The sequence below is a fragment of the Tachyglossus aculeatus genome, chromosome 23, assembly GCF_015852505.1.
Source record: "Tachyglossus aculeatus isolate mTacAcu1 chromosome 23, mTacAcu1.pri, whole genome shotgun sequence".
In the NCBI taxonomy this organism is placed as follows: Eukaryota; Metazoa; Chordata; class Mammalia; order Monotremata; family Tachyglossidae; genus Tachyglossus; species Tachyglossus aculeatus.
This window is the reverse complement of record NC_052088.1, coordinates 26,369,686-26,389,828: the sequence shown is the minus strand read 5'-3', so window position 1 is coordinate 26,389,828 and position 20,143 is coordinate 26,369,686. Positions and strand designations below refer to the sequence as shown.

Here is a 20,143-nt window from a genome sequence, read left to right as displayed (position 1 = left end):
TGCCACCAGCCAGAGGGGGATGGGAAATTGTTGCCAAGCCCCAGGTGCCCAAATCCCGGCCCCACCTCCTTGCCCCAAATGGTGCTTCAGATTGACTCAGCTACCTTCCCTCTCCCTTCTCTCTGCCAGCTCCCACCTTCTATTAATGATGGGATTTATTAACGCTTGCTATGTGCAAAGCACTGTTATAAGCACCGGGGAGGTTACAAGGTAATCAGGTTGTCCCACGGGGGGCTCACAGTCAATCCCCATTTTCCAGATGAGGTAACTGAGGCACAGAGAAGTGAAGTGACTTCCCCAGAGTCACACAGCTGATAATTGGCAGAGCTGGAATTTGAACCCATGACCACTGACTCCAAAGCCCGTGCTCTTTCCACTGAGCCACACTGCTTCTATTCCTCATTATGTACCCTATCTCCAGCCCCTACAAAGCTGTTTCCCTGATTCATTCAATTATATTTATTGAGCACTTACTATGTGCAGAGCACTGTACTGAGCCCTTGGGAGAGCACAATATGACAATAAACAGGCACATTCCCTGCCCACAATGAGCTTACAGTCTGGAGAAAGTCCACTTGGGCCACTGGGGCTGTACCCAGACCCGAGAGCTCCCAGGAACTCCATACCTGACTCAGTCTGGCCACAGGTGCCCCACCTCCTGCGCTAAAACTATGCTCCTTTCACCGCTCTCTGCCTGACCCGCTCCCCTTCGCTGCTCAACCTGCCTCCGTTGGCTCTCTCTCTAATAGAGTGACTAGCCACGTTGCTATGGAGACCAAGCATCGCTTCCACCTTGGGGTCTTGGGGTCTTCTCCCCCTTTTAGACTGTGAGCCCAATGTTGGGTAGGGACTGTCTCTATATGTTGCCAATTTGTACTTCCCAAGCGCTTAGTACAGTGCTCTGCACATAGTAAATGCTCAATAAATATGATTGATTGATTGATTGATTTCACAGTAGTGAAGCGGTGTGGCTCAGTGGAAAGGGCCGCCTTGAGGGATCTGTTTTCCCATAGAAGTGGGAAAACTTTCCCACTCCCAGCATGGCTTGGGAGTCAGAGGTCATGGGTTCTAATCCCGGCTCTGCCACTTGTCAATTGTGTGACTTTAGGCAAGTCACTTGACTTCTCTCTGCTTCAGTTACCTCATCTGTAAAATGGGGATTAAGATTGTGAGCTCCCCTTGGGACAGCCTGATGATCTTGTATCTCCCCCGGTGTTTAGAACAGTGCTTGGCACATAGTAAGCACCTAACAAATGCCATCATCATTGTTATTATTATTATTATAAAGAAGCTGACTGCCAGAGGGGCAAGAAGGGGAGTCAATGTCAACCAGCTACATAAACAGGGCCTGGAGTTTCTGGGGGACCCAGGGGTCCAGGGCAGCCACAGTAGGTGCAGCATCCCTTGGACAAGTTATCATCATCATCAATCGTATTTATTGAGCGCTTACTGTGTGCAGAGCACTGTACTAAGCGCTTGGGAAGTCCAAGTTGGCAACATATAGAGACAGTCCCTACCCAACAGTGGGCTCACAGTCTAAAAAGTTGGAGCGCAGAGGACAGTGCAGGGGGAGCTTGGAGGGACTAGAGAGAATTCCCAAGCCATCTAACTCCCTGCCATTGGGTACAAGGAGGTAGACAGTCCCCAGCCATCTGACCATCCATGGAGTATCTGCCAGGACCCTAGTAATACTTTCCTACCCTCTTCCTGCTGGCAGGAGCATGCAAGGCTTAAGTAGGGCAGGGCACTGCGGTTTTAAAAACAATTCTGAGCAGAAGGGCCGAGTTTAAGTTCTAGCGGGGAAAGAAAAACTGCTTGGAACAGGGACAGTGGAGACAGAGGGACCCGTGGGAGGAGGGGGTAGGGAGAGTATAGAGTTCCCAGGCATGATCGGACAGAACTCTAGGGAAAGGGCTTACAGATCGTGGGATAGGTCAGTAATTAGTGGATAACCTGTCTCTGGGTTTTCGTATCAGTGCATGGACTTGAATCAGGTCCTCTGGCCCCCAGGTCAATGCTCTTTCCACTAGACCGTGCTGCATCTCAGTTCAGTGAGTAGGTTGGCACCGGCTCAGTGGAAAGAGCCCGGGCTTTGGAGTCAGAGGTCGTAGGTTCAAATCCCGGCTCCGCCAACTGTCAGCTGTGTAACTTTGGGCAAGTCACTCTGGGCCTCAGTTGCCTCATCTGTAAAATGGGGATTAAGACTGTGAGCCCCCCCCGTGGGACAACCTGATCACCTTGTAACCTCCCCAGCGCTTAGAACAGTGCTTTGCACATAGTAAGCACTTAACAAATACCATCATTATTATTATTATTATTGGAGAGAAGCATGCAGGCTGGAGTATGATAGGAAATCAGTGAAGTAAGATTAGGGGGGAGAGCTGATTGAGTGTCTTTGACCCAGTGGGAAGGAATTTCTCTTTGATGCGGAGGTGGATGGGCAACCATTGGAGGTTTTTTGAGGAGTGGGAAGATATGGGCTGAACATTTTTTTTTAGGAAAGTGATCCAGGAAGGGGAAAGCTGATTGCCTTTGACCCAATGGAAAGGAATTTCTTCTTGACGCGGAGGTGGATGGGCAACCATTGCATGTTTTTTGAAAAGTGGGGAGGTGTGGGCTGAACTTTTTCTTTGGAAAGTGACACAGGAAGCAGAGTGAAATATGGACTCAAGTGGGGACAGAAAGGAGTCAGGGAAGTCAGCGAGGAAGCCGATACAATAGTCAAGATAGGTTATTAGAGCCTGGATCAGTGCGGTAGCAGTTCAGAGGGAGTGGAAAGGCAAGATTTTACAGATCTTGTGAAAGTAGAAGTACATTTCTCAGACCAATATGTTTAGAGTTGCATATATGTAAATATGAGTCTCGATATTGAGGTAGTTTCTGAAATTTGCCATTTGTTCTCCAGGTACAGACATTTATTGTTAATAATAATTAGCAATTATGGTTTTTGTAAATTGCTCACTCTACATCAAGCACTGTTCTAAGTGCTGGGGTAGATAAAAAGCCTATCAGGTTGGACACGGTCCCAGTCCCACGTGGAGGTCATACTTTCAGTAAAAGGGAGGGCAGATGTTGAATTTCCACTTTACATATGTGGAAACTGAGGCCCAGAGCAGTGAAGTGACTTGCCCAGGGTCACACAGCAGGTAACTGGTGGAGCCAGGAGTAGACCCAGGCTCTGACTCACAGGGTCTTGCTCTTCCCACTAGACCACATTGCTTCTCTAATTATTAGACTCTTTTTTTCTATAAAGAACCACATGAGAGAATTGGTACAAATACATACTTTTTCATCACCCAACATTGCCCAAGTTGTGTGCCCCTGCTTCGTCTCATAGAGTTAACTCCACAAACGCCTCTTTTGCCCTCCTGGCCACAAAACTTGATTATCATGTAATTTTATTTTAGGCCTGATGATCCAACAGGGCTTCCCAGCTCCGCATTGTGGTGTGTCTGTCCGCTGGCTTGGGCAGCGATGATGGGGTTAGGCTGCCTCGGTATTCCTAGGTAACAGTCAACAAAGTAGTAGAGAGGCTTCAAGTCAGCCTCTTGTGCTTTATATCCCGGAATAGAGGTGGTTGGGTGATATTGGAGAGCTCATGGAGGCTAGTGCACAGGGATTTGCACCAGAGGTCAGAATGCAATAAAATATTTAATTTCTCCCTTCTCAACATTTGCTTATTCCATTCCACATAGCTGAAAAAAACAGTAATAAACATGTTTCTTTTCAATCTGCTTTTACATCAACTTCTTTTGGGATGATTCAGAGGGGTTTTTTAGTCAGGCTACTAAGATTGTTTTTGCCCCTCTCTAGGCTATCAGCTCATTGTGGGCAGGGAACATGCCTCCAAACTCTGTTATATTGTACTTTCTGTTATGTTGTACTTTACCAAGTGCTTTGATTGCTGTTCTGCACACAGTAAGCGCTCAGTGAATATGATTGATTGCCTATTGTTGCAGTAAGACACTGAGAAGAAAGTTTAGGATTACCGTACCCGTTTTTAAGAAACTCATTTCAGACATTTGCTCATAAGGTGATGATGTATGTCAGCCCAGGTTGAGATAACACAAATATTCCTATGAAATTTAGTAAGTGCAAAGCCTATAGTTATTATTCTAGCTTTATGTGGTTAAAAGCAGTCGACCGTCACTCACAGTGTGGAAAACAAAAGATTTTGTCATTTTAAATGAATAATGATGGCTTTTGAAAGCATTTACTGTGTATTACATTCTAAGGTAGATGCAGGATTATCACATGTGACACAGCCCCAGTCCCACATAGTCTTATCATCTATCCTATTCACATGTTATAAAATCAGGAGACTGAAGCCCAGAGAGGTTAAGTGACTTGCCCAAGGTCACACAGCAGGCCAGTGTCAGAGCTGGGGTTAGAACCCAGGTATTGTGATTTCCAGACCCATGCTGTTTCCACCAGACCTCACTGTTTCCCATTTATTCTCTTTTAAAAGCCAAAAATAAGTTAGGTGAAGTTCCCCAGTGATGACCCAGATGGGTCAGAATGCAAAGAAATATCCAGATAAGCAGGAGGCCACAGTTTTCCTGTACCTTCTTCATGCATCTGCCCTACACCTGAAAGACCAGAAAGTTAGAAAAATGGAGATGAATCTGTGGGGTGACAGATTGTTTTAAATCTTCAATAAATGTTTTGTAAACAACTCTTGTAAAAGTAGTCTTCTCCTAATTACCTTTTAAAAAGGAATTTCATGAACACAGCAATACAGAAAGAGATTTGAAAATGCCTCCAGGGGAACAGGTGTTATAATGACATCACTTCATGTTATCCGATTTTTTTCCATGATACTTGTATTCGGTCATAATGGAAAAAAATTGATTCCAAATGTGTTTTCTTGACCCCCTACTCCATACATATTAGTACCTAACCTTAAACGATGTTTCTCCAGTCTCGGCTGTATTTACAGTAATTATATGCATAATGTAGCATATTATTGTCCGGACTTCCTGTTTAATCAGTACAGAGCTTCTTACAAGTGCAGCTGAAAAGGGCAAACAAAATTAAAGCTTTATATACCAAAACAAGTTTGATTTGCTAAGCTCCCAGCATTCCAAAGTACACAAATTTGTTCCACTAAGTTTTCCGATGGCTTGCAGATGGGCAATGATTAATCAGAGAGCTAACTGTGAAGTAGTTTGCAATTAAACTGGAAAGCTCTGAAGCATGCTAATTGAATCAGAAAATTAGAGACACTGAACAGTAATTGGCTATTTCTCATGCAGCAGGTGCCGGCCACTCATCTGTGGAACAAGGTATTTAAGGCACATTAGCACTAGTAAAAATACTTCTTGATATGGAACAGTTAGATTTTCTGCTCATTTTCTCCATGGATGTCAAAACATACAGCTGTGATGTCTTGTGCTTGCAGTTCATGTTTTTAAGGATTTAAGTAAGGTAAACATATAGAAAGCTAGGTTGCACCCAGGTTGCTCTCCAGAAGCCCTGAAGAAGTGAAAATGGACTAGAGGCGTTAAGAGAAAAGAAAAAAACTCCATTACTTTTGCTTCCTTTTTGCACAGATTGAGAAGCGGGTTGCGTTTTCTGCTCAATGTTAGGCTAAGAAGGCATCGGAATAAATCTAGTACTGCTGTGAGCTTAGTAGATACATAAAGCCAATTCATATCATGTCTCAGCGTGAGTTTATCTCTTCTAATTAGTACCACCATTTTATAGAGCAAGCACATGCTATGAAAGTTTGTTTGCCATGCCAACAGGGACCAGGACACATAGATTTTTTTCTTTTGTGGAACTGTAGTGTTGTGTGATCATGGAAGACTGCAACCTAAGCAGTAGGTAGTCAGGGAAGAATAGTCCTAAATGCAGTTGGGAGAGTATATGTAATAATCACCATTTACAAATCATCCTGGGTGGGGCAAATGACTTCAATTTCCCACCCCTTTAATTAGAGTTCCATATTGTTTTTAGAAAGTGAAAAGAACAAATGAAAATATACGTGAACTAGATTTTACCACCCTGGATATGTTGGGAAGAGGAATATTACAATATTCACCATGCTAATCATATCACTTAGCAGACGACTGGAGAAAATAGTGTATTTGAACCTAGAGACATAAATTATAAATTATAAGTTGTAAACAGTGCATGGGGGATATGTTATAACTATGTCTCATTTAAATTAAGGCTGGGAATTTTCTCGGCAGCAGGTAATGTGCCTTCATTAAGTTTTAAAGTCCCCCCCTTATAATGTTTTATTAAGAACACTTGGCAACCTCTTACCAAAAGTGGGTTTCAGCCGTTACATGCCTGCAATATAGTTGTGTAGCTGGATCAGAAATGTGTATCTTAAGGCCATGCGGGAAGGTTTTCTTTTCCACCCCTTGGAGCCCCCATCCTTCCAAACAAACCAGGGGCTTTTTGCATGCTTTCATTTGAAAGCAGCTCTACGACATTTACATGATCAATGTTTTTTTTGCTTGAGGGATAAAGTTTGCTCTTCCGTGGACAAGTGAGAACATATTGATCATTTTATTCTATTTGCTATTCCTAAATTCAATATCCCTCTCCAGTCGATAAGCGAGATCGAGAGCGTATTCTTTTTGTGTGTGTGTGTGCCGGCTTGTAGCTTGTTCTCAAGATCCAAGATACATTTTTGATTAATCACAAATGCTCTGGGGTCATGGAGAGCAAATGTGTTTGTGGAGTGTCAGCTGATGCTGTCAGATAAATGTCTTAAGCTTAGCCAGGGTTCATGCCCCAGCTTTAGGCTGTGCCAAATGTCTCCCCTTGTTGAGGAAGATAACAGCCACACTGGAGGCCACTGAGCTGTTTGTTCACTGAAAGGGCTGACCTTGCCATCCTGGGCTACAATCAGGTGAAATAAAGTGTGTAGATGTTTTCATTGAAACTTCACAAATTGCAAGTTTTTATGTCAATCAGATGATGTGGGGATCCCCTGGCCTATATTCCCTTTCCTACCTCTTTCTGATTAGAGCTTAAAATCTTCAGTGTTTCCTATGAAATTTCTCTGCATGCATAATTTGTCCAGGATTACTCTCAGTGCATTTTGCACTGTGAACGGATGTTTTCACTGTGAGTGTATTTATTACCCAAATACTAGGAAGAGGCTCGTATTTATTGTATTTGGTGGCCTGGGAACTGGGTTGAAAGGGAACGCATTTCTCCGCTACGGTGTGAATTAAAACGTAGCCTTCCATTGGATTCTTGTCAAATCCCACAAAATAACATTAGAGGTTTTGATGTTAAAATGGGAACCAGATTTTAAGACCTTTTGCGATCCTGATCTGAGCACCCAGAGAGGTCATTCGTGGTAACACACCCCTTGGGCCATACACCCTCTTGTCTTGAGCAGATTTGCTTAATCACATTTACCTCACTTACAGTAATTTGTCTTCTTTCACTAGACAGAGTGTATAGATAAGAAATAGTGACACGGTTGCTAAACTAACACCTGGAGAATGCTTTGTACCAAGACTGTCTACGGTTTGTAGCGCTAAAGGCAATAAGATGAATTGTTTGGTAATGCATAAATAAGCGAACTCTCTGTGGGCTACTTGTGGGCATTTGTTGTAAAACACCTAAAAACCGCCAATTGGTTCTTTTCTCCAAAGAAGATGTTTTGCTATTCTTTCCTCTCAAGAAGTTCATACTGTCATGAGTAAATCACCAAGGCTAATTAGACACAATAATGCTGTTAATAAAAAAAAGAAAGCCGAAGAAAGAAATAACACATCTGTCATGAACTCCCACCAGATCTCTTGGAAACGAGACAATTTTAATATTTTATGCTGAACACAAAATATCTTGAGGAAAAGGTTTTATATTCTATATCCCAAAACAAAAACCTTCCATGTCAGTGAGTAATGCTATTAAACAGCATCTAAATTGGGTTACCGTGTTTTGAATCTCATCATTTTGAAATATAGGCTGTGTTTTAAGTAGCAGTCTGGGTTAAAAATAAAAAGGATTTCTTAATAAGGAACAAAAGGGAATGACAGGCAGTCCAAAATTGTATTTGAAAACTATCATTCAAGCCTCAATATGAGAAATAAGTGTTATGTACGGAATTTAGAGTGAGCTTTGTTTTGGACTTTCTTGTATCAGTTATCCAAACGTGAGTTCTGCGAAGGAGTTTTATTCATTCAGTTGTATTTATTGAGTGCTTACCGTGTGCAGAGCACTGTACTAAGCTCTTGGGAAGTACAAGTTGGCAACTTATAGAGACGGTCCCTACCCAACAACGGGCTCATAGTCTAGAATGGGGAGACAGGCAACAAAACAAAACATGTGGAAAGGAGAGAAAGGGGCAATGATAGGAGGAGGAGAAATTCATTCATTCATTCATTCATTCATTCAATAGTATTTATTAAGCGCTTACTGTGTGCAGAGCACTGACCCCCCCAAAATTAAGGGAAAATTTCTATTTAGCTGAATCTCTTTCAACAATAAAAAGCCTAAATGTGCCATCAAAAAAGTTACAGTCAAGCTGCTTTGTTTCACATTTGCCTTTAATATTAATATGCCGGCTAACCATCAATGAGTGTCAAAATCAGAAATGTTAATGATTTTAGAAAGCACATGCTACAATTACAATAATTCCAAAGCTTTGTGTTCCATTAACTTCAAAGTCAAATCTGCAGGGTGTCTGAACTCAGCTACATTCTTAGTTAAATTTCTGTTCCTTCTCGAGAACAGAAATATTCCCTTCCTCAGAGGTAGGGGGGAGATGGAAAGAAGGGCTAAGAGGAAGCCTGGTGCCCTCACCCCCTCACATTCACCAATGTCAGTGAACTTGAAGGAGTAGCTCAAAGTCCCAGTTATTCCTGAGATTCTTAGTCCCAGAGTAACACATACATTGTCGGAGCTTTCTTATGTGCCTGCTTCAAATTCAAAAGTCTGGGCTCCCTCTCAAAGGATGTATGACGGCCCCGAGACTATACATGGGCCTCCTTTTGTGAAGAAGCTTCTCACACACAAGCTCCTTTAACCCCGGGAGAGTCACACCAGCTGACTCAGTGATCCTTTTGCTCTCCCACCTGACGTTCTTAGCCATTTTTTCTTCCATCCTACATATTTTACTTCTTTCCTTATCACTCCTTTTAAGGCCTTAAGTGTCGCTGATTCTTGACTATCCACTCCAGTTCACCCGAGGATATTTCCGTGATAGCAGGAAAAAATATATATTTGTAAGTAAGGAAGCTTTGGGTTAATGGAGATGGAATTGCTTTGTAAGGATGTCTCATAAAATTTGGGCCTTAACTAACAACCTACCCAACATGAAGGCAAATAATTCAACTTGCTTACTTTTCCTCCTTTAGGTTGAGTTGATTCTTCATCCTTCCAAGGAAAATAATTAAATCAGTTTTATTTCCATGTGAGATATCTGTGCCATTCTTTACGCTACCCAAGATGATTGTCTTTTTACGAGCTTTTTCTGCTTTTCTTTTCACCCCATTTACAACTTAAATTTCTTCCGGCTACCAACCAATCAGTTTAAAAATAGAAGAGTGTGAACTAACACATTAAAGCTATTCTTTCCTGTATCTGAGCTACTTACGCTCAGAATCTTTTCGAAAGACCAGACTGAAGTGACTTCAGACACTGAAAGAATCAGTTAAATGGTACTATATAAATTTTTCATTTTTTAAGTTGTAACATAAAATATGATCGACTTTGCAATCACTAAATTCCATAATCTTTTGGTAATAATGACTAACAATTGCAGCATTTAAGTGTCTGCTATGTGCTAAGTGTAGGGAAGATACAAGATTGTGACATTGGGCACAGTCCCTGCCCACACTAAGCTCTCAAAGTATTCCATCCTCATTTTATGGATGAAGAAACAGGTTCAGGGAGATTAAGTGACTTGCTTGCAGTCAGTCAGTCAGTCAGGCGTATTTACTGAGCACTGTACTAAGCCCTTGAGAAAGTACAATATATAAATAGATGCATTCCCTGCCCACAGCAAGCTTACAGTCTAGAGGTTACACAGGTCATTAGCAGAATCAGGTCTCAAACCATCTCGTCTCCTGATCCCAAAGTCCTTTTCCACCGGGGAAAGCTGCCTCCATAGGATACTTTTTTAACTTTTATATGTTTCTTCTTTCTTGATAGAATCATAGAAGGAAGATCTTCACTTGCCAGATAGCTATCTTCAGCCTTTGTCATACTATAGGTCTATATTTAACCCTTTGAAACCTGTCCTCATCATTTTTAGTTTTTCTCTAATTTACTTTGTCATCCATCAATATTTTTTATGGTAAGTGTTTATCCTAACTTTTGGCTTCAGTCCATCAATCGGTAGAATTTAATCGGCTCCCATTAGAAACCCATAAGATAAAAGATAAATTGATTTCTAGACTGTGAGCCCACTGTTGGGTAGGGACTGTCTCTATGTGTTGCCAACTTGTACTTCCCAAGCGCTTAGTACAGTGCTCTGCACACAGTAAGCGCTCAATAAATACGATTGATTGATTGATTTTAATGCTGGACTTCTTGTTCTGACTTTTGATGTTCACTTTAATTTTAAAATCTATCAGGTGGTGTGTTTGCGCATGAGAAAGTTATAAAAAGGGATTCATTATTTTGGCTCTTTCTTGTCCCTGGAGAGTTTAAAATGATTCTGGCACCCAGACAGACAAAACCACCCAAAAAGTCTGCTGTGGATTTATAGCGCTTTTCATTCTAATGAAGAATATGATGCAGTGTTTAAGTAATATTTGCAAATGTTTTGCTCATAAGCTTTAAAGAAATGCAGCTATATGGTATTATGAAAACCTTCTTTTACTGTGAAAGTGTTTCTGCAGAAACCCAGGTGAACCCAAAAAAACTTTTACATAAGAATGAAATTTGAAAATATGGGATGAGTGCATATTTTTCACCTTCTAAAATGTATAAAATGTCTATTTTATTAGCACTTAATTTTTTCACATAAACACGCTTGGGTCTTTCCTCAAAAATATGTCACTATCCAGTCAATCAGAATTTGGGTTGACAAATTGACTGTGAAGAATGGAAAAAAGCCTTAGTATGCCTCTCTGGGTCTTTATAGTCATAAGAAATATAGATGGTCTTTTATTTGGGGGGCTTAGGGGATGAAAGAGCAAGGCATGAGAGGTTAGAAAGGGTTATGTAAATGGAATGGCTCTGAATTCTGCTTCTCCCATTCTCAGAAAGGATTTCAGTGTAACAAACTTCCAGGCTGCCCTGGAGATCCTACTTCTTGAGGGAAGATCCATGAATTCCAAGAGGATAATAAGGGAGAGTCACTGGCATATGAACCTGTTCCTCATTAAATTGTGAGCAGAGAATTTGTAATTTGCTTGTTTTGTACTTCCCAAGCACTTTCTACATTACAGTGTCCGGTGGGCACTCAGTAAATACTACTACTACTATTAATACTGGTACTGCTATTTCAATAGGTCCAAAAAGTTGCATGCCTCACTATATTTAAGCACTGCACTTGGCTGGTATTGTTTGGCTCTAATAGAGTAGGAACAGAACTTTTCATGCAAAGGATCAGGGACCTATGCCACACTCTGGCCTAGGATCAGGAGCCTAAGCCAAACTTCCAGCCTGCCTGTAACTGAATTGACATTTTGGATGCTTTCATCAGGTTTACGAAAAGTAGACAGTGAAGGAAATTATCAGCATGAAAAATCTACTAATGCCGTACAAAAATTGCATTTATATTCTCCCCTAAAAAATGTTTGTGTTTGGGTGTATTCCACTCTATTGTTATATTCTTAGTGCAATCAGTATACATGCCATACCATCACATTCCTTACATTCATGAGACCATGACAACAAGATTATTTGCCTGTGGGGAAGAACTTCTTTATTATCATTAATAATACTGATAATAATAATAGTATTTGTTAAGCACATACTATATACCAAACACTATACTAAGCAGATCTGACAATCAGTCATCAATCAGTGGTATTTATTGAGGACTTACTATGTGTAGAGTACTGTACTAAGCATTTGGGAGAGCACAGTGCAACAAAATTAGAGGACACATTCCCTGTCCTTAACAGACACTGTTCCTGTACTCATATGGCTTAGACTCCAAAGGGGAAGGAAAATAGTTATTTTATTCCCATTTTACAGATGAGGAAACTCTCAGAGAGAAGTTAAGTGACTTGCTCAGGGTTGCACAGCAGATAAGTGGAAGAGTTGGGATTAAAATCAATCTTCTGACTTCCAGTCCTGAGTTTTTTCCGTTAGACCACACTCCTTCAAAGTTTTAGGGGGGTAGGGCAAAAAGATGGCTCTGGTGAGTTCATTATGGAACCTGGATTAGAACCCAGGTCCTCTGGCTCCCGGGCCTGTGATCTTCCCAGTAGACCACACTGCTTATTTTTAGTTAATTAATCAATCAATCAATCATATTTATTGAAAGCTTACAGAGCACTTTACCAAGTGCTTGGGAGAGTCAGTACAACAGAGTCGATAGACACATTCCCTACTCACAGTGAGCTTACAGTCTAGAGTGGGAGACAGACCTTAATTTAAATAAATACATTGCAGATATGTGAGGGAGGAGTGAATAAAGGGAGCAAATTGAGGCAGTGCAGGAGGCAGTGGGAAAAGAGGAAAATGAGGGCTTAGTCAGGGAAGGCCTCTTGGAGGAGATGGGCCTTCAGCCAGGCTTTGAAGGTACAGAGAGTCATGGGCTGTCGGATAAGAGAGAGGGCCAGAGGCAGGACGTGGGCGAGAGGTCGGCAGCAAGGTAGAAGAGACTGAGGTATAGTGAGTAGGTTGCCCCTAGAAGAGCAAAAACTGTGCAGGCTGGGTTGTGATAGGAGAGCAGCAAGGTGTAGTAGGATGGGGCAAGGTGATTGAGTGCTTTAAAGCCTAAGGTAAGGAGTTTCTGTTTGTTGTGGAGGTGACTGGGTAACCACTGGAGGTCCTTGAGGAGTGGGGAAATTTGCCCACAGGGAATTTGACCTTGAGCAAGTCACTTCACTTCTCTATACCTCAGTCACCTCATCTGTAAAGTGGAGATTAAGACTTGGAGCCCCAGGTGGGACAGAGACCGCAACCAACCTGATTATCTTGTATCTACCCCGGGGCTTAGTACAGTGCCTGGCAACCTGGGTTCTAATCCAGGTTCCGTAATGAACTCACCAGAGCCATCTTTTTGCCCTACCCCCTGAAACTTTGAAGTAGTGTGGTCTAATGGAAAAAACTCAGGACTGGAAGTCAGAAGACCACCATTTTAATTCCACCTCTTCCACTTATCTGCTGTGCAACCCTGAGCAAGTCACTTAACTTCTCTCTGCCTCAGTTTCCTCATCTGTAAAATGGGAATAAAATACTTGTTTTCCTTCCCCTTCAGACTCTGAGCCATATGAGTACAGGAACAGTGTCTGTTATGGACAGGGAATGTGCCCTCTAATTTTGTTGCACTGTGCTCTCCCAAATGCTTAGTACAGTACTCTACATATAGTAAGCGCTTACCAAATACCATGGGGGAAGTTCCTGTAATGTGGGTAGACTGAACATTTTTTGTAGAAAAACGATCCGAGCAACAGAGTAAAGTATGGACTGGAGTGGATAGAGATAGGAAGCAAGGAAGTCAGCAACAAGGCTGATGCAGTAATCAAGTTGGGATAGGATAAGTGCCTGGATTAATAATAATAATAATAATAATAATAATAACAATAATAATAATAATAATAATGGCATTTATTAAGCACTTACTATGTGCAAAGCACTGTTCTAACCGCTGGGGAGGTTACAAGGTGATCAGGTTGTCCCACAGGGGGCTCAGAGTCTTAATCCCCATTTTACAGATGAGGTAAGTGAGGCCCAGAGAAGTTAAGTGACTTACCCAAAGTCACACTGCTGACAGTTGGCGAAGCCGAGATTTGAACCCATGACCTGACTCCAAAGCCCGGGCTCTTTCCATTGAGCCAAGCTGCTGGTGGCAGTTTGGATGGCGAGGAAAGGGTGGATTTTAGTGCTGTTGTGAAGGTTGAACCTACAGGATTTAGTGATAGAGTGACTATGTGGGTTGAATGAGAGGAGTCAAGGATAACACCAAGGTTATGGGCTTGGGAGAAATGAAGGATGGTAGTGTCAACTACAATGACAGGAAAATCATGGGGAGGGGAGGGTTTGGGTGGGAAGATAAGGAGTTCATTCATTCATTCATTCAATCGTATTTATTGAGCGCTTGCTATGTGCAGAGCGCATCTGTCTTGGAGTTGTCACTATATTATTATTATTAATCATATTTATTGAGCATTTACTGTATGCAAAGCACTGTGCTAAGCACTTGGGAAGAGTACACTATAACATCAAACACATTTCCTACTCACAATTAACTCATAGAGTTGTTAAGTTTGAGTTGTCAGTGGAACACCCAAGTAGAGATGCCTTGAAGGCAGGAGGGAATGTGAGACTGTAAAGAAAGAGAGAGATCAGGGCTGGAGATGTAGATTTGGGAATCATCTGCATAGAAATGGTAGTAGAAACCATGGAGACAAATGATTTCTCCAAGGGAGTGGGTGTAGATGGAGACCCAGAACTGAACCCTGAGGGACTCCCACTTTTAGAAGATGGGAAGCAGAGGAGGAGCCCATGAAAGAGACTAAGAATAAGCAGCCAGAGATATGGGACTAGAACTAGGAAAGGACATGAAGCCAAGGTTGGATAACATTTCCTGGAGAAGGGGTTTCTTGACAGTGTCAAAGGCAGTTGAGAGGTCAAGGAGGATTAGGATGGAGTACAGGCCATTGGCCATTGGATTTGGCAAGAAGGACATCATTTGTGACCTCTGAAAGGGCGGTTTATGTGAAGTGTAGGGAATGGAAATTTCCCTACAAAATAGATACATCTCTATTTAAGAAAAATCTTCATTTCAAAAGGAGAGAAATAATGGAATTCAAACTTTTCACCAAGATTTTAGGATTTTTTTTTTCAGATGAAAATGCTGCCTAATTATCCCATGTTGACCTTTTTCCCATCTCTCTATCCACACTCAGAACCCCAACATGGCTAGTCCTCAGGAACTCTCCTATTAAGTCGATTGCATTTCAGTCAAAGTGGGGAAGCAGCATGGCCTAATGGGTAGAGCACAGGCCTGGAAATCAGAAGGACTGTGTTCTCATTCTGACGCCGCCACTTGTCTGTTTGACCTTGAGAAAGTCATTTCACTTCTCTATACCTCAGTCACCTCATCTGTAAAATGGAGATTAAGACTTGGAGCCCCAGGTGGGACAGGGACCGCAACCAACCTAATTATCTTGTATCTACACCAGGGCTTAGTATAGTGCCTGGCACATAGTAAGCGCTTACCAAATACCATGGGGGAAGTTCCTGTAATGTGGGTAGCCTTGGCCTCTAAATTTTCAGAGTTGGGCATGTATCCAGAGCCGTAAATTTTCTCAAGTCAATGAAATTTGTCCAGCTAAATTGCTGGGAAAATGATGGAAAATTTCTTTCTGGCTTTTACCGCTCTCAGGGCTGGCAAAGGTGGAGGTAAATTGGCCAAGCAGGGGTGAAGGTTAAGAGGAGATATAGTTAGTGTGTGCCTGAATTATGGGCAGCACAGCAGATGCAGGAATACTTAGAAAGGGAGAGTGACAGTGGATACAGTGGAGTAGGTCAAAAAGGACACTAGAAGATAGAGATGGAAAGACAAGGAAAGAAAATTCAAGTGACCTTTTCAGCCATTGTTAGAAGCAGAATGCTGGGCTGGATGAACCGTTTGGTCTGACCTAATATGGCACTGCATATGTTCTTATCTTCTAAGTTAGAAAAATATATGCCACTCAAACTATGGCTTATTCAAATCAAAATTCAAAAGCCACAGACTTGATCTTGTAGTTGGAATTCTAACTGGTTAGGTGTAAGATAAATCTGTCTGTTTCCAGTGTCAGTTCAGTGTAGAAGGAGAAAGAGATGGCATAAAAAGTTAATTGTGGATTTTAAATTTTAAAAATTGACACTACATTTTGGATATACATGAGAAATCCCTCAACTTTAAGAAATTTCTGAAGTGGAACTGACCTAACTCTCCATATTACCAGGTTCCGTTCCTAGAAAATGGGGTTATGTTGTTAATGATCGTATTATAAGGTTAGCTTTCCGAAAGACTTATGAATAAAGATCCATTTCAGAGCCACCAAAAAAGTACCGTGAAATTACTTTAATGATATACTCTAATGATAAATGTTGCTGGCTACTGTTTCATCTTTAATAAAGTAATTTAAAGAAAACATCTTTTTTTAAATAAAAAGATTTTATACGTTAATGAGTCTTTAAAGGAGACCACAGAAGCAAAGCTTGTTCTACTAACTGTGGAAGAATTTGTCCAACTTAGATTGTGCAACAAGTTTCTTTTTTCTTCATAAAGCATCTTGTAGCAAGCAAACCCTACTGAACACCTTTGTGCACTTTTGAACCCGTTACTTCAGTAGGGTCATTTTGTTTTAATTCATCTGCTGTCTGGAAAATTGATTCAATTTTATCCCAAGAGTTTAGCTGGTGGTGCTTCTTATCCATTTTGGCATCTTGTAATGATGCACTGAATTGTCAAAGTTTGTTGAGGTCCTGTCTGGACAGCGGTTCCTCCGAGTGAGAGGAAATTGACTCATCAACATCTTCATCATCCATTTCCAAATTAAATGGTCTCTCCAGCTCAACAGCTTCTTTGGTTAAGTGTTAAAGGGTCTTTTCGACATCCAACACAAAACCATGAGCGAAACTTTCTCCGAGATCTACTGTTGATTGCTTACTCTCAGCCCAGGTAGGGAAGGGACTGGAATCATTTACTTACGTGTAACTCCCCTCTGGAACACTGGGGCTGGACACAGTGCTTGGCACATAGTATTATTAAAATTATTGTTATTATGGAAAAGGACATTAAATAAATCAGATTCTACCTTGAGGATGCTTGTATCACAGAGTGATTGTAACCAGGGCTGTCTCCTGCTTCTGGTAGAATTTGCACAGAATGATAAGATTTACTCTCATCAGACTTAGGAACCCACCTAGATATCTTCTAGACATGTGGAGACGTGATCATTAACTGTCTTTTGACTCTTGAAGCGATAATATTTGAAATGGATTATTTACAAAAAATAAAAGCTTTATCTTCTCCTTGCTGTTCAGTTGAAGTACAGTTTCCATGCCAAATCCTTTAATCAATGAAATCCATTACATGTTTGTTGCTGGGAATTTGTAAAAATTGGCCTAAATACCAAGGGATCGGAATAGAAGAAAAATACCCAATATTTTTTCTTTAAAACAGTATACATTTCATAATGTAAGATTTGTGCCCAATTTTTATGAGCAGACTTACATATACATATTTTCCAAACCTGGCTGATACATTTAACGTTATCTGGGTGGGCAGTATGCCCTCCTAAGTGTCAGTCACAACAAGTAACTGGATGGATTCCAAATGAAAACTAGATGTGAAGAATCCAGAAATCAGTATTTCATGAAAATGAAGGTTGAATTCTTTAAAGATACCCATTCAGGTATCTTGTGTAATCTTCTATCAGGATTGTATCTCCATTCCAGTTTGTATGACACTACCTGTTTTAAATAGGATAAAGACTCATTGTAACAGTCAGTCCTCTTTCCGACTAAATATTCATCTAGTCCTTTGTGGCTGCCATTTTTATCGGGCATTCAGAACAGCTTCCTTGACTGATCTGCCATTTTCCAGCATATCACTGTTTCACTTGTATGATTTCTGGTGAGACAAGCTTAGACCTGCCTGCTTTTCTCTCAGTAACAGAGAAAAGAAATGTCTCTGGTGCCTACTCTGCAGAGAAGTTGATTCATGTGTAAATTATCAGTTGGCCTTTATTTGCTTGGCCTGTGGAGAGTACACATACAGATAAAAGCCTCCTTGGGCCAGGTTTCTCCAGTGACCACAATGACAGTGTTAGAATTGTTGTCAAAGATTATCACACAGACTCTAATACCTTATCGTTATTTACTTGAAGTTGGTTGGGTAAAATAAATTTCAACAAACAGAAACTTTCTGTAACTTTGGAGAAGTATGTGGGTGACTCCTGCTTATGTTATTTTTATCTGTTCATGAGCTAAATCAGAAACAGTTGGGAGAAGTGTGCTTGATGATGGAGTTAGTATCCTAAGGTTCCTACATTCTATATTGTCACCCTTATCTCCTCCAGTGTCCACCACTTCTCGTTGTTTTCAGTTTTTAAAAACTTGGTTATAACGTCTAATCCTAGTGGAAAATGGTCTGAGTTATGGTTACTGTGTTAATGGTACACCTTATAAGAGGAGGGTACAATACTGCTGTCTGTATCCCCTCTATTTGTAGTACCTAAGCATTCAACAAACCATATAATGGAGTTTGAGAAACAAAATGAAATGCAATGTAATTACAAGATGTACAATGTAATTTTTAATGTTATCTATCTAAATAGTAACATGACTTTTAATATAAAGTCAAACAACCTCGATTGGGTTTTAATAAAAATAATAATAATAATAGTATTTGTTAAGCACTTACTATGTGCCAAGCACTGTTCTAAGCACTGGGGGGGGATAGAAGGTAATCAGGTTGTCCCACATGGGGCTCCCATTTTACAGATGAGGTAACTGAGGCCCAGAGAAGTTAAGTGACTTGTGAGTTCACCACTTGGTCCATGGCCCCCTTAGTAAACTTTCCTCATTGTTCTTAGTGAAACGAAATAGCATTGTTAGTATCAAAATATTATTGTTAATATTATTACGGTATTTGTTGAGCACTCAGTAGGTGTCAAGAACTTTTCTAAGCACTGGGGTAAGATACAAGATAATCAGCTCAGACACATTCCCTGTCCCACTTGGGGCTGGCTCACAGTTTAAGTAGGAAGGAGAAAAGACAGTAAATCCCCATTCTACAGATGAGGAAATTTAGGCACAGGGAAATTAAATGTGATTCACCCAAGGTCACACAGCTGGCAACCGGCAGAACTGGGATTAGAACCCAGATCCTCTGACAGCCGGGCTCCTGCTCCTTCCACTAAGTCATGCTGTTCCTCATGTGATTTAATTTAGAAAAATTTGCTCCCCCACTGTTGAAGTATTTGAATCTGGAAACTAATTTCATACCTCCTGGTAAATTTTAATTTGGCATTGTAGTGCCTCAGATGTATAGTTTAAGAAATACAATATTTCTGAAAGATATTTTGAAAATTCCATCTGGAAAAAGCTCAGATGTTTCGTGCTCTGTATTTGATTTTGAAGTCATGCATCTATTTGTACACTAAAGTATTTAACATTTAGTTGTATATGTGTATGTATTTCAACCACACACAATACACAAATATACCATTTGAAGTATCAACATTTTGTGGCAATTTTCCTAAGAATACACTTTATGCATCTGTGTTGAGATACCCATGATATAATTATGACAATTAAAGACATCTGAAGGGTGGCAAACAGATTTGGTTTTCTGTATAATGATAGCTGAACTTAGTTCAGTAGCTCATTTTAGAGCCACCTCAACGTAGCTTCAAATTGTATTACTCACTTGTGAATATGTATTTAGTGAACCAGAGAATATACCAAGCTACAGCAGCCAAGATCTAGAAGAATAGGATCCCATTTCAGAACGGCCTTCCCCCGGGAAGAAATGATCGGTAGTTAGTAGGATGCAATCAGAAAAGGAGGCACAGGATAATAAACATGGGTCACAATTAAATATCTGGACTGAAAAATGTGATATTACCAAACCAGGTCTCTAACACTCTAGATATGGTGTTTCAAACTCCTGCCAGTGATTGAGTTTGCAGTTATATTCATTCATTCATTCAATCGTATTTATTGAGCGCTTACTGTGGGCAGAGCACTGTACCCAGCCCATATTGTTTGGAAGTTGCACATTACAAATAAATTACTTCACACTCTTATTTACTTATTATTATTATTAAGTTGAACAAAAGTAAATACAGTTGGTAAATAGAGCTGTATCTGTTTCTTACAAATATAATGTTAGTGGGCAAGACTTTTAAGGTAATAGGGTCAATGGAACAAGATTGGGAGATAAAAGAAGACAGTGACAGATGCAGCAAAAAGAAATGGAGCAAGAGCGAGAGACTTAGGTGGAGACTAAATAGAAAAAAACAGTTGAGAGATAGTGACATATAAA

General features: G+C 40.7%; 1 protein-coding gene across 2 annotated transcripts in view; it reads left to right on the top strand.

The window, feature by feature from the left end:
• FAM172A (family with sequence similarity 172 member A) overlaps positions 1-20,143 on the top strand; it is a 445,054-nt gene that overhangs the window by 383,290 nt on the left and 41,621 nt on the right. The gene's annotated exons all lie outside the window — the stretch shown is intronic.